The sequence below is a fragment of the Arvicola amphibius genome, chromosome 12, assembly GCF_903992535.2.
Source record: "Arvicola amphibius chromosome 12, mArvAmp1.2, whole genome shotgun sequence".
NCBI classification, from domain to species: Eukaryota; Metazoa; Chordata; class Mammalia; order Rodentia; family Cricetidae; genus Arvicola; species Arvicola amphibius.
Window position 1 is genome coordinate 5,903,068 of NC_052058.2, and position 15,127 is coordinate 5,918,194.

Sequence of the window (15,127 nt, forward strand, 5' to 3'; positions counted from 1 at the left end):
TCTCATTTTGTGTCTGGGTTTTTATATCACTTGAATGAGTTGGGATAATAGATTTAGAGATTTTATTATTGGATATAATCCTGTGTTTTTGTAGGACCTTTGCCCTAGTTTCTTCTCATGATGACTACCCATTCTTCCCTGCCCGGGAAGGAGACGTAGCCTTGTCCACACATGGCTGACAGTTGTCAGGGCTGGTGTCCTCTGATGCTGAACCCCGTTGGGGTCCTGCCACCATCAGGCATCGCTGCCTCTCTCCCATTTAACTTAAACTTTTGTTCATTTTTGGTTCACTTTTAAACTACCACACTCTTAAGAACGTTCTTCACACACTCACACACCGAGTTCTCTGTTCCTTTTAGATAATGGTGGATCATGGTAGCACATCCTACTTGAGCAGACAGTCAAACGGCCAACTCACTAGTCCTTTGTCTTGGCTACCCCTGTCCCTGAGCTTAGGCAAGCTCATCCTCCTTTCATTCTTCCTTGGTGCCACCTAACCCCGCCCCTGAGGCACTGCAAGTCTTTAAAGCAGCCCCACTTCTTTTGCTTTCAGAAGCACAGTGCCTGGCTGTGTCAGTGGAGGCCGATGGGAGCGCGGCTCAAAGCCTCAGCTCTTAGCTCAGATAGGATCTGTGTGTGTGAGCCCCTTACCAAATCGTCTTCAGGAATAAGCAATCTTTCCCTTTAAGCCCCAAATGATCTCTTGGACCGGTGGGTGAGAGACTTGCCACCCAGTAAGTGATGAGCACCAAGGATCTCCCTCCTGCAGTAGTGAGGGGCAGGGAAAGCACTGGGCTTGTTTGTAGTGGTTAATTTCCCCTCCTCATCCCTTTGTTGGACTGTAGCTGTTGATTCAGGTAACTTCATCTTCATAGCTGGTGCCAGGCGTGATTGGTCTTGGGCAGGGAAAGGGAAAGAAGCGTGCAGGTTGTTGGAGGAAGCTCAGTGTGGATTTGAGAATGATCTCACTGTCCGACTCTACCCAGAACTCTCAAGATAACCTGTACTTCATGGCAAATGGGGCAGTCTTGTGGTGAATACAGCTTATTTTTTACACATTGTTTTTCTTTTGAGTAGACAGAGCTCAAAATATGACCTACTTTTCTCATTTCTGTTCTGCAAGCTCCATCCATTTTAGCCTTGTGACTAAGCACAGCTGACTGAGCGCCATTGCTCTTTAAACAATTCTAAAAACAATTTTGCGTTCCATCATTTTTTTGGTGTAGAAGTTGCCTATTATTTATCATCATTTCTTATCTTTGTAACTTAATTATTTCAGTACATTTTCACCCTTGAATGTGTATATTTTTGATACAAAAATCCAATGTTCAGACTTCCAGGATCAAGATAAGGGTAAATGATCCTATGGTCATTTATGAGAATAGCATCCTATCCCTATAGCTCCAGTATCTGGCATCTCCCCATCCTTGCTTCCCAATTACTTTACCCCTTAAAGCCCGGTGAGTGGGTATACTGGACAGTAACATCACAGCATTATGGATTGGGAAATTAGACAGGGCAAGTCCAGGTGATTGGCCTGCTGACATCATGGGGCGTGGGGGGGGGAGGTCCAGTCTGCAGAGTGTGGTCCCGTTATAGAGGGAGCTTTATCTTCCTGCAGTGTGGGAGGCAGAAAGAGTGGAAGTGGGTAGCAGTTCACCCTGCTGTTTGTGAGAAGGAACAGTGTTCGATACAATGAAACTGCCCTGGTCCCCAGATTATTACCAGATACCTGACTTCAGGCTGTGTCGATCAGGATGGGATGAGGGAGATGGAGGAACAGCAAGGCAGACGGCAGCCTCCATTGCTTCCGTGCTAGCTACACATGCATCCGTACAATTCCCATTAATTCCATAAATATGCGTTCAGTCAATCAACCCAGCTTTTCAACAAGATTACCGGAGGCGTTGGACACAAAGTGTCATGACAAATGTCTTTCCTGGGCTGGGATTTGAGAACAGAGAAGGTATCTGCTTCCGTGGCAGTTAAATTAGTGTGTTGTCACTACAGACACACACAGGAAAACCCTGCTGAGTGTTAGACTCACAAATGTTGCCACCAGACAGAAGTCAATGAACAACCATGAAGTGTGTACATTGTTCTAACTCTTTTATATTCTATAGCTCATATAATTCTCATCACTGTTCAACCTAATCATCTATAAATCACTTCTGTAGGAACTGAAGCAGGAGAGTGCTAAATGGTAAAACTTTAATTAAAACCCAAGTGGGCAGACTCAAGAATGTGTGCACTGACTTCCTGTGTTTACTGCTTTTGAAAACCCTTTAATAAATGTTTTCTTGGAAGTGCTCTGGTAATCTGTGCATTAGGGTGTAATAAATGTGAAATTACCATCTCCATACACAGTGATGTGTGTTACATGTCTGTGTCTCTAACCTGGTGAGTGCATTGACTAGATTTTAATGTTCTTTCCAGGCAACAGAACTCTTACCAATGTTCTGTTTGAATGCCACAAATCAGTAGACGCATGGTTATATCAAACATGCTTTAACTTCAGTCTAGCTATCCCCGTGTCTGATGAATCAACTTGGGAATTTAAAATGTGTTGCAATATCTATGACCTGTGCATTAGTAACAAACAAAGGTGTTTGTCCTTTAGTTTCTAGATGAAGTCCCACTCCATGAAACCCATGTAGGGAAGATATTCTCCCCTATTATGGGATAAAGAATCGTCAGATTTTTATGATGATATTCAGTGACCTCAGTCTAGATATTTGGTATCTCCATTGGAACAGTGCTGAATTATCTTTGCATAATTCCTTCCTTGCTGTTTGGCTCTTTCGTGGGTGTTTATGGGGGATCCCCAGTGGGTTGACTTCTCTACTAGGTATTTAGCCAAATAAAATAACAGCAGAAAAGCATGGCTTCTCTTAAGTTACCCCCTCCTGCATGGTCAAACAGGGACGGTCACTTTAGATATAGTTTAATTAGAAATGCCTACAGATCGGAGTTAGGAATGCTCAAAATTGGAATACTAAGAAAGAAATAATAAATCACTTAATGACGGTAGGAGAGACACGGGAGAGGTAAAGAGAGCCTGCATGAGGGGGAAGAAAGGAGATCAGAGGAATCCCAGGCAGGCATGATGTAGCAGAAGAGTTATCTAGACAAGAGGCACAGGGCCATGAGCAGGCCCTGTGGCACTGACCAGGCCTTATCATTCTACAGCATGGAGATGGCTTCCATCCTAGGCCTGCCCACCCTCTGGAGTGGATGAGCCTGGCTGGGTACCTGGGTGTATTTGAAAGGATGCTAGAAGCTACAGGGTCTCAATGTACTACCCCAAGATATAGCTAACTCTGGACTTTTAAAATAAGCAAACGTAATTTGTTATTTTGTTGTGTTAATATTTTATTTACTGCATAGTATGCATTCATTTACAAATGGCTTTTCGAATGCCCACCATGTAAGGAGAGCTCTGAAACACATGGAAATTACAGCGTGAAGATTCTTGCCCTCTGTGAGCCTCTGTTCTACTGTGGGTGGGGTGGGGTGTTCATCCATGGTGGTAGGGTTCTGGAAGAGCCAAGCGATGTAGCTAGGTATGGGGGTTGCTAGGAAGCGCTGAGGGTGAACTGTGAACAAGGTCACGAATGTGGTGATTTGGGATGAGGAGGCAAACCTGTGTCAGGTGTGGAGTAGCACTTTGGCAGGGGCTGACCATATGCAAAAGCCCTGAAGGAGGTGGGAGAAACTGTCGGGGGGCTAAGGGTTGGTGGAGAAGATGATGTTGGGTGGTGTATGGGGACTGCCCCAGTTCCATTTCTGTTATAAATTATCCCAACAATAAGCAAATTGGGGGAGAAATGGTTTATTTTAGCTTATGCTTCCCGGTTGCAGTCCATCGCTATGGAGGGGTCACAGCAGCAGCAGCTGAAGCAGCGGGTCACATTACATCTACAGTCAAGGACAGAATGCCATTAGGGCGTTCATGCTCCCTGCTCGGCTGGCTTTCCCACCCTTATACAGTCTGGGTACTGTGTCCCCCACCTTCATAGTGGGCTGTCTCACGTCAGTTACACAGGCTCCCATAGCCATACCAGGGCTAATCTGACCCTGATAATCTCTTTCCAGGTGACTCTCTGTTGTGTGAAGCCGGCAGTTAAAACTAACCTTCCCAGGGACTGGGCCACGTCCAGCTTCTTAAGTTAAACACGAGGAGTGTGTGCCTTTGCTTGCTCAGGCTTGGGTTCTGGCAGCCCCTCCCCAGCCTTTCCTTAGCCCACTGTCTAGTCAGCAGGAAAACAACTCTGCTGGGAGATGCTTGCAGTAGCAGTCTCGAGACACTGTCAGATGCTGGGTAGATTTGCAAGGAGAGTGAGGTAGAGCTAACACACTGGCCAGTTAAGTGTGCAGTGGGCAAGAGATAACCTGGCTCACTGAATCCCAAGGAATTAAAAGAAGATGACTCCTTTCCATTCAAGTGGGGAATGAGTGGGAATTGCCAGGATGGGGGATTTTGTCCTGGATAGAGTCAGGCAAGCTTTGGTTCCTGAAGGTCTCTGAGCACCAGGTTGCACTGTTTACAGAGCCGCAGTGTCCTGGAGGAAACAGTGTAATACAGAGTAGCACTCAAATGAAACAAAATCCCACATTCTGGAGAGGCTGGCTGCGGGCACCAGATTCCTCCCAAGAGGCCCTGTACAAGACACGTCTGTCGTGAATCCGGAGCACTAATGTGCCTTCCAGCGTTTTGTCAGCTGGAGTTCCTACACAAACCCGGCTACATTTTCTTTTACATCGCAGCCACAGAGGCAGAGCCCTCTGAGCATCTCGCTGATCTATACAAGTGCGTATCTATACAGGACAGTGAGCAGAGGATGCTAGCCTCCCTGGAAGGAACCTACCACGGTCACACGGTCACGTTGCTGGTTACTTTCCATTGTCAACTTGATCCCATACACAATCACCCAGGAAGAATGTCTCAGTGAGAGATTGGCTACACTGGGTATGCCTGTGGGTGATTGTCTCCGTGGCCTTGATTGATGTAGTAGGACCCAGCTCACCATGGGTGGCAACATTCCCTAGGATGGGAATCCTGAGATGTGTTAGTGGAGAATTTAGGCTCAGTGCTAGACACAGTAGCTCGTCCCCTCAGTTCCCTACTGCAGATGTAATTAGTTACTTCATCCCTCCTGTCATTGTGGTTTCCCCACGAGAGACTGCAACCTCGAATTCATTGTATGCTGAATAAAACCTCTGTCCTTAACTTATTTATTTATATATTATTTCTACTTTATATATAAGTGTTTTGCCTGCATGCATATATGTTCACTCTGGGTGTCCAGTGCCCATGGAAGCCAGAAGAGGATTTCAGAGCCCAAGAACCTGAAGATACAGATGGTTGTGAGCTACCATGTGAGTGCTGGGAACTGAACCTGGGTCTTCTGCAAGAGTAGTAAATGCTCTTAACCACTGAGCCATCTCTCAGTCCTGCTCCCTATGTTGATTTAGTCAGGGTGTTTCATCATAGCAACAGAGATAAGATTAGACCATTATCAGTGATGGCTCTCGATGAACATGTCATTTGAACAGGGGACAGTGCTACAGTGGAATGTTAGCAAACAAGCCCAGGTCAACTGCAGGTCAGCGTGCCCATGGTAAATGTGAGGCGCTTGTTAGGATGACCCTGTAAGGATGTGACGTGGGGGGTGGAAAACGTGAGTGGAGAATGGGGTGACCTGAAGAAGCATGTTTGCAGGTCATCATACAGAAAGGGTTTAACCCCCTATCCTGGAGGAGACCTCCAGAGAATGAGTGGAGGTTGAGGTGAGCAGAGATGCAGTGTGAGCCACGAGGGCTTCAAGAGCTCGAGGTTGCTAAGGAATAAGGTCCATGAGGCAAGAGAAGTGATCTGCAATGAGAGAGTTCAAGACTCTCTCTCTTCCATTGTAGGGAATCTGTATCACCCTGTGTCCCTAGACCTATGGTCATTTTATTTTTCCTATACCATCAAGGGTCCTTTAAAAGAAGCAGTTAAATACAGCCCTAAGCAAGGGAGTCATGGGAGATGCGTGAGTAGGGGAGCCGTTTTGCTTTGACTCATGACCCACAGAGGGGATGGCTGGTTATGTGGAGAGCAGAGAAGCTAACTAACTGAATGTAGCAGAAAATGTTGCTAACGGATGACGCACAGTGGTTTGACAACAGGCAGACCAGGGTGTGTGTGAGTATTTTGGGATAAGACTACTTGAATTCCTTCTTACAATATAGACATCTTTTTATCATTTTACCTCTGGACAAAAGAACACACTGTTCTGAAAACTATCTGATGTCTTCTCTTTTCTTATCAAAGGTTTTATGCATCATGTTTTGGACTAAAGTGTAGGTTTTCGTAACATAGGATGTGGCCTCTAATTCTGTCCTTTGGGTTGACTTCTGGAAAACCATAGCCAGGCTCTGCCATGTGTAAGGCCTTCCTGGAAGCAGAGAACCTAGGAGCTCAGATGGGTTTGCTCGCCTGACTAGCTGCCACATGAGTGTTTGTGCTTCAAAGAGAGGCAATGGAGCAAAGTCATGAGGACCACCTCCAGCTTCCACTGCCCTTGCGACTCCATCGTGTTCTCTGTTCTTAGTGGAAAACCTATTCTTGAATTCACTCCCAGACCACAGGTCCATGCTGCCTCGACTTTCAGGATGAAAAGAGTAACACATAAATAGCTTTTGCTTTAGTATCAGAGAGCAGGCGAAGATGGTCCTGTGGCTTGTTTCCTAACAGTACTTAAGTTTTTATTATCAAACATGAAAGTAGCTGTTAGAAAATGATTTTACCTTTACAGAATATAAACTATGGTTACTTAGGTAGTCAGGTCAAAGACTTAGAAATGTATTATGTAAGTGTTAGATAAAATATGGAAACAGATGTGGTTAAAGAGACTGCCATCAAATATCATTTTAGATGTAATTTGATGGGTGGAATAATTGTTTGGGAATGGGGGAAATTATTCTGCATGGATATTGTAACATATAGCTTTCATTGACTTTAAAGACAGTTGGGAGGTGCAGCCAGACACTCAGTGATGGCTGTCCTACATGGGTCCTTCATGATAACAATGTTAAGGGATCTAGAATTTGTAGTTGTGCCTTCTCCGTTTGCATTCTGTCACTTGTCCTGGTTAGATTTTTGTCAACTTGGCACAAGCTCAGGTCATGGGGAAGAGGGAACCTCAGCTGGGAAATGCCTTCATCAATTTGGTTTTTAGGCAAGTCTGTGGGGGCGTTTTCTTGGTTAGGAGGGTATTATCATCCCTGGGAAGGTGATCCAGCATGGTATAAGAGTCTAGTAAGCCAAGGAGAGCAAGCCAGTAAGCAGTGTCTCTCATGGTCTTTGCTTTAGTTCATGCCCCGGTTCCTCCATGAGCTCCTGACTATAAACTGCAAAGTAAAGCCTTCCTTCATCAAGTTGTTTCAGGTCACGGTATTTATCATAGCTCTGTCCACCTTAAGCGCTTCATTATTAATTCCCTCATCTAGTCATTCACATTGTAACTCATATTTATAAAACGAAGAAATGGAGACAACGTGCCTTCTGCCTCTGGAAGAGGCAAACTGGCCCCTGGGTCAGATTCTCCTTGTGACCTGTCCCTGGGCTTACCTCTCAGAGAGCGATGTTGGAGTATGGGCCACCCTATGCCTGCTGCATGGGGACCTGTGTTGATAATTCTTAATGCAAGTCATTTATGAGTTAGCCACAGAGACTGAGTTACACCAAGGTCTGGAGGCTCAGGGCACCATCTAAGTTCTGGTGAGGCCCTTCCATGTATAACAGCAGATAGCAGTGACAGGCACATGCATGTGAGGGAGAGAGGGAGGGAAGGACAGCGTGAGGGAGGGGACTCAGAGAGTAGTAATAGGCACATGTGTGTAAAGGAGGGAGGGGAGGGCAGAGACTCAGAAAGTAGTGATAGGCACATATGTGTAATGGAGGGAGGGAGCTTGTAGTTGGGCCCAGGCATGTGGAGGCAGAGCCAGAGGCGGGGCTTGGGGAGGCAATCATCTCAGCGGATTCTTACCAATAAGGAAGAAAAAGAAGGCAGAAGAGCTGTGAGGACATAAAGGTCAAAGTCCCAACCGTGTGATTACGGCCTCTCCCTCTCCATTTGCTTTTCTGCTCTTCAAAGAGTCATGGAAGTTCTTTTACAGACCTCAGGCAAGATATCAAAAAGCAAAATGTCAGAAATAGCTGCAGGCTTGGCCGTGACCTGTTTCAGCACAGAAATACAAGTAGGGTGTCTACAGTTATGTGCACACATGCTCTGTGTCATGTACATGGCTCTACACGGGTGCTTGCTATGTTCCCATCTCATTTATCCTTTTTCTGTCACAATGGGGATGATCATGGGGTAGAATAAGTCCGACTTTTACTTATCTATTTGTGTGCTTGTGATGGACCGTGGCATGTGATGAACACAGGTTTTGCCACTGAGCTACACTGAGGAATCAAACAGTAGCTGTTGGCTGGCAGAGGCGCTCTAAGGAGCCTCACAGTGGGAACCATTTGACTGACATGTGTCATGTGCGGACACAGAGACAACCTGGGATGTAATTCCTAAGGAGCTGTCTACCATGTGGCTTTAAACAGGGCTGCTTATTAGCCTGCAATGGTTGGTTCACACAGGCTGGCTTGGCTGCCCAGTAAGCCCAGGGAATCCATCAGTACTGGAATCACAAGCATTTGTGACTCTCTGACATTTTGATGTGTGCTCTGGTGACCAATCTCCAGCCATCATGGTTGCAAGGCAAGCAATTTGCCAACTGAGCCATCTCCTCAGCTCCCAAAGTCACGTGCTTTAAGAGGTAGCACAGTCATAAACAACATATGTTTCTGAGGATCTGTTTTAACATCAGGACAAACCGGAGTAAGGATGTAGGATTTCTTCAAATAAGGAGGAGCCTCTTAGGCCTCTGAAGCCTTGACTTTGGTGTCACACTGCCCAGTGCCACATAGGTGGGGCTTAGCAGAGCCATCCCAGGTCGTGTTCCTCGTCTGAACACTTAATCTTTGAAGTTTCATCACCAAAGCACTGTGCAATTACTAAGAATTAGTTACCTTAGCCCATGGATAATGATGCAGTCTGACCCGTGACACAGCTGTGCACAGGCTGAAGATATGATTTCACGGAGGAAATGCATGGAAAGCTGGAGATGGTGTCCCCACAGCCTCTACAGCACCAAGGACACATACATTGAGAGCCACTGTTCTTTTTCTCTTGTTAGGAGTTCCGGACATGTTCTTTCTCCCTGCCGTCCACTCCCCTGTTCCCTCTCCTTCCTTTACTCCTCCCCTCAGTCTCTTTCAACATTTAAGCAGCTGGTGATTATCTCTGTTTTGTGAGTACGTGTTTATCAAGAAAACTGTGTGTTTGCCTCTGGGAGGATATGTTTGTATGTGTTGCCATGTGCCTGTGTGTGTGTATTCCTATTTGTGCCTGTGAGTATACATTTGTGTGTGTTGCCATGTGCCTGTCTGTGTACATTTCTGTGTGTGCCTGTGAGTATATGTTTGCATGTGTTGCTGTGGGCCTAGGTGTGTACATTCCTGTGTGTGTGTGTATTGTGCCTATGAATATATGTGTGTGTTGCCCTGTGCCTGTGTGTGTGCATTCCTGTGTATGTGAGTATGTGTTGGGAGCATCTGGGATTATTTTGTTTCTGGGGTCTTGCTGGATTCTTTGCCCTGGTTTCATTGCTAAACTTAAAAAGTCCGTGAGAACATAGATTCCTGTGTGGATGTGACTGGGATCGTGAGGCCCCTGTTTGATTCTAAAGTGAACCACAAAATATGGGACAGGTGAAGTGACTTTAAATTTCCCCACATTGTTGAGTCCAAGCGGCTCATTTGTCTAAGTGGAGCAGGGAGGAACTGAACCTGTGGCAGCACCAAGGGCATCTTCTGAGGGATGAATGGCAGCTGCTGGCTTCTTTCAGCTCTACAGCTGGGATCTTCTACTTTAACTCACGGGGTGCCAATGGCCCTGCTAGCGTTGCTTCTTGCCTGTCCTTCTGATCTCGTCCTCAGTTTTGTTGTGTCCCTTGATTATTTTGGCTGTCTCTTTTAGGGTCATGTTCTATTCAGTTAAAATTGGCTAGGTGCTGGTTAGAGCTGTGGGTAGAATTCCAAAGAATCCTAAGTTAGTGCAGGTACAAGAGTGGGTTTTTGCTTCCTTTTTCCTTTCCACGCTCCCCCACCCTCTCTCTCTCTCTCTCTCTCTCTCTCTCTCTCTCTCTCTCTCTCTCTCTCTCTCTCTCTTTCTCTCTCTCTCTCTCTCTCTGTGTGTGTGTGTGTGTGTGTGTATGTGTGTGTGTGCATCCCCGTTGGCCAGCCTGTTTGTGTCATGGCACATGCACATGTGGAGGTGACTGTCCTCTCCCTCCACCATGTGTCTGCAGTGATGGAACTCGGGTTATCAGGCTTGGTGATGCTAAGCTTTCGCTCCACCTTCCCTTCCTTTGGTTATCCTCCTGCCATCTCTCTAGTCTCCTCACCTTTTATATTGCATGTTGGCATTGCTGAACTCTTGTCTTAGGGCAGATTCATGGGGTCTAGAGCTTTCTTCTAAGGTAGTTCAATGATATTTCACCAGGGGAGATTTGTCTTCGAGTCTATAGTTTTCACCTGAGCAGGATGAAGCCTGTTGTCATTTATGTTTCTCTTTGGCTTGTGAGATTTTAATTTTTTCATAATGTTTGGCAGTTCACCATCTTAAAGACCATGGAGGAGGTCTCTGCAGACTTTGATGTTTCTCAATTTTAATTGAAAATATCATGAACAGGTGTTCAGACACACCCCTTCCCGCATATTATCTCTGCTACATCTCCCTGTGTTGCTGTTTTTCTTTTCTGAAGCTGGACATGGGCTTGGGGTTGCACCCAGGCTAAGTGTGCACTTAGGGCCACCCCTTCATCTCTCTCTGATCTTAACCACGAAGACCCATCTTTGCCAGTCCGTAGCCCCACGCTCTCATTAGACACACTCATAGGGTAGCAGGCTGTCTCTTTATGGCACTTACACACTGCAGATTGAGCTCATCCTGTCCCAGGTCACCCTCTCTTGTCACCTTTGGTTGGTGGGTGGACTGTTTCTGTGCAGAGCTCTAAACCACCCTGGACTGGATAGACTTCCACACGTTTGAGCTGTTTGTGACTTCTCTGGAGTTTGCTTTGAGCTTTCCAAGGATACTGTGACTTCCTTATCATTTATTGTGCTCTAAGGCGAGCGGTTTTAGCTCCCAGCCTGTACAGGTACATACTGAGACCAGCGCTGATGCCCTGCCAGGTGGAAAAGTTCATGTTTCTGATTTTTGGAGACACATCCAAGGGGGCAGAATTTACTAGAAGTTTATATATGTGTAATGTATGGTGTGGACTTTGGCGACAGAGCAATGTGGGAAAGCCACGGGAGTAGGGTGATACTTGTCACCGCAGTAGATGCTTCTCCCCAGGACCATGTGGTCTGTGCCAGGGCACATTGTAGGGAAAACATCTTCAGTCCTCACACTGTTTGTAAAGTCCCAATATGGTGTCTTGGCTACTCTAGACGCCTACAGTGATGCATCTGTTCTCTTTGTTTTGCTAAAGCTCTCGTGGAGGACACAGTGGGACTCATCAATAACTCATAATTGCTAAAAACAGGCCCTGTTCCTTTTGGGCAGATAAAGCATCTTTCCTGTTCCCTTTGTTGAGGGCCGGGAGGAGGGCTGTGAGAGCATGAGGTCCTTCCTAGGATGTTGTCTACTTCAGTGCCGCGTGATCCAGTGGCTCCAGGGCAGCGGATTCTGAGACTGACGAATAAAGATGAAGCCAGCTCTCTCTTCCTCCACACTCTGGTACTTCAGCAGCCACTGTCCTGTTAACTCGTGAGTCTCCAGTCAAGGGTCAGTCTTTGGTGTAGGGTGTCCCCAACATAGTGGCATGTTTGGGATGTCCAAATAGATTTCCCCGCTCCACACCTCAAGCGGACGAGAAAAAAACCTAGTTATTAGATGCTTTAGCGTTCCTGTGTTTTTGATTTCTGTCAGTAAAGGAAGGTCTTTCTTGTTTTCCTCAAACTAGCCAGAGAGAAGCTTGGACCATATGTTCAGCAATGGCAGCAGGTGTCCTCACAGAGGCACTTCAGGTGGCCTTGACTTTGTTGCTGGTTTTGGAGATTCACATTTTTTTTTTCATAGAAAATAAAAGCTCAACGTGTGAACCGTAAGGATTCACATGGAAATAGGGGCTTCAGGGTACAATTCCAAATTCCTGTTCTACTGAGATAAAATGATGCTTTCTTAGAACACCTGTTTCTCCTGCCTCTCAGGAGGTCAGTGAGTGACAGGTGTCTTCAGTTTATCCCAAACTTTGCCCAAGCCCTCCCGTGCTCAACAAGCTACAGGTAAGTATTTCTGGTCCTTGCTAAATAAAATTGTGTTGGCTGAAGTTACAATAAGTCATTGCTCAGAATCATATTCATATGATATTGGAAATATCCCGAGTGGCATGACTGGCCATAGGTAGACCCTTGGTCTTGTGTGAACACCATACATACAAGAAAGAAAGGGAGTAATTTGTACCATTTTTTGAATTTAAATTATTTGAATATTTAAAGGCACATTGAACATTCTGAATTCTCTTTCTAAAACCCTGATCAACACCCTTTTTGCATTTATGCATCATGTTCAGACAGCAGATTAGCTGTAAAGGAGAGCCAAGGTAAGATGTTTGCTGTGGCCCTCTGCTCATAGGAAGCGAGAAGGAAGACACACATTCCTTCCTTGGTTCACGGGGCAGTTCTGAGTTTTGGGAAATAGTCTTTTAGCCATGGAATGTAGTCACTCAAAGTCAAAACTCGTGCCTGTGTGGCTGCCATGCCAAGAAGAGACAGTAAATGTCAACACATTACCAACCACATGAGGTCATTTCACAACCTGATAATGCCATGAAGCCTGGACAGCTGTCTGAAGGGAAAGAATGATGGAGGTGGGCCTCTTCTGGAGAGGTCACCCTCTGGAAACTTCTCTCCAAGGCAGAATTTGGCTGAGAAAGAGCAAAGCATGTGAAGAGCTGATGGAGGGTGGCTCAGGAAGGGAGGGTGGCCAGGCTAAATCTGGAGCATCTCTGTCTTGTTTAAGGACTTGTGCATATACGCTGCTGGTGTGGTCAGGCCACTACTGTGACCAGGGCGGCCTAGCAAAGAAGAGGAGGGAAGGCGAGCCTCATCTCTGTAGACCTTGGTGACACTGGCTAAGGTTTAATGACAAAGGGAGTAAATAATACAGTTACCATCAGAAAGGAACAGACAATTACGTCATGATTGCCCAGTGAGCAATATGTGGTCCATTGTGGATTTAGTGGAATTAAACTGGAAGTATAGTTAGAGAAATGATAATGAAAGTTGGGTTTGTAAAGAATTTTGAAGGATTGGGCATGAAAGGGGGACAGATTTGAGGTTAACAGAAAGTAAGTGAAATTTCTGGAGAAGATACTGAGGTCACAGGGATATTTCTGGGAAAAGGAGAAAGAGGGCAGCTGGCTAGAGTTTGGAAGCTGGTAGGAAATGCTGAGTTTAATATGTCCAGGATTCCTGAAGAACAAGATAATTTTTTGTGTGTATAATTACTAGAAATTGTTTTCTGCTGATTCTACATGGTAGAGTCTTCGCTTTCATTTCGATTTTCTCAGACTAAACAACATCTGTTTGAGATAAAAGCCCTATAGATCTCACCTTTAGGAGATTATTGTTTAAATGTTCCTACAGGATGGATTTTTATGGGCTTGTTACTGTTGTCATGCCACCAAAAGATTATCTTTAATAGATGTGGATGTCTTTTTTTTCTGTTGAGCACGTTCCAAGGTCTCACCTTGGTGTTCACTTCTGGAAGGTGTGGTATCAGACAGTGACATTTGGCTCTTGATTTGAGCAGGCCAGAAAATCCATTTCATGAGGGTAATTTTAAATAATTTTGTTTAATTAATGTTGTAAAGGATGTTATTTTGTAATAATGCTGTCATTCCCGAGGCCCGTTTTTCTGGGGCAGCTGTTGAGTGCTATTATGCTAATCAGTATTTTTTGACAGGACAGGAACTCAGCTGTGCTGGCTGCATTACTCAGGATGCCTGAGTCACAGGCAGCTGCTGCGTGCGTTCCTGTAGGCATGTGTGTCTCTTAGGTGTTGTGGTCCTTCCCTGGTATAACATTAAACACCTCAGGCAAGCTTTACATCAGGAAGGTAACAAGAGCTGATCTTACAAAGGAGCCAAACCGAGACGTGTACCATTGAATTCAAAAGGAAATGCAGAATACAAGCAAAAATAGCAACAAAATTTGATAGGTGGAGAATCTAAGGAAAACATAAAGTCTGTCAGCAAATTTTTTAGAGTACCTTTTAGATTAGTTGGATATGGCATTAAGGAGTAGTTTTTAGATTTGGGATCTAAAGTTGTGGTTGTCTTATCAACTCCGTCCTTTCAGAAAAGGAGTGCTTTGCATTTTCCTAGGAACGCACTACTGGTGACAGAAGAGACACATCATCTGTGACTTTGGGCTTCTCCAACCCCAGCTCTGCCCCTGTCTTCGTCGCTCTTCTATAAATAACACTGGCTATCTGGGACCGGAGGTCACCATCCTGACACACACATTTCTCTGAAGAAAGTGATCCATATATTGTGTTCTCCATCCTGAGAGGCAGTCTGCCCTGACCTCCCGCTGTCATTCTTTGTCTTGAATTAGTCACCGCATCAGAGTTGCTTGCTGTCCTCTAGCTATTGCTGAGCGAGGCTGGAAGAGCTCGAACCGGAGGGAAGCATGTGAGGGCATGTCTTTGTAAAGGCTCCCTCCCCCCATCACCAGATGAAGCTATAAATAGAATTTTAGTCACAAAGATTTAATAAATTAAGCATGGTAAACCCAACACACATCAGTAGAGTAGTGAGAAAATTTACTTTTTTTCCCTGAATATGAATGAATCTCCTAAGAAGTTAAAAATATTGCTAGCAGGAGGCTGAGGCAGGAGGACAGTCCGAGCTTCATAGTGAGGTCAGGGCAACCTGAGATACATGCTGAGCCCATGCACAAAAATGTACAAGCTTTTTATACATATTAAAAAGAACTACAGCATTTGTGTAGTGT

The 15,127-nt window shown here is 45.4% G+C and overlaps 1 protein-coding gene across 2 annotated transcripts in view; it reads left to right on the forward strand.

Annotated features, from left to right (window-relative positions):
- Kcnk2 (potassium two pore domain channel subfamily K member 2) overlaps positions 1-15,127 on the forward strand; it is a 125,907-nt gene that overhangs the window by 4,018 nt on the left and 106,762 nt on the right. The gene's annotated exons all lie outside the window — the stretch shown is intronic.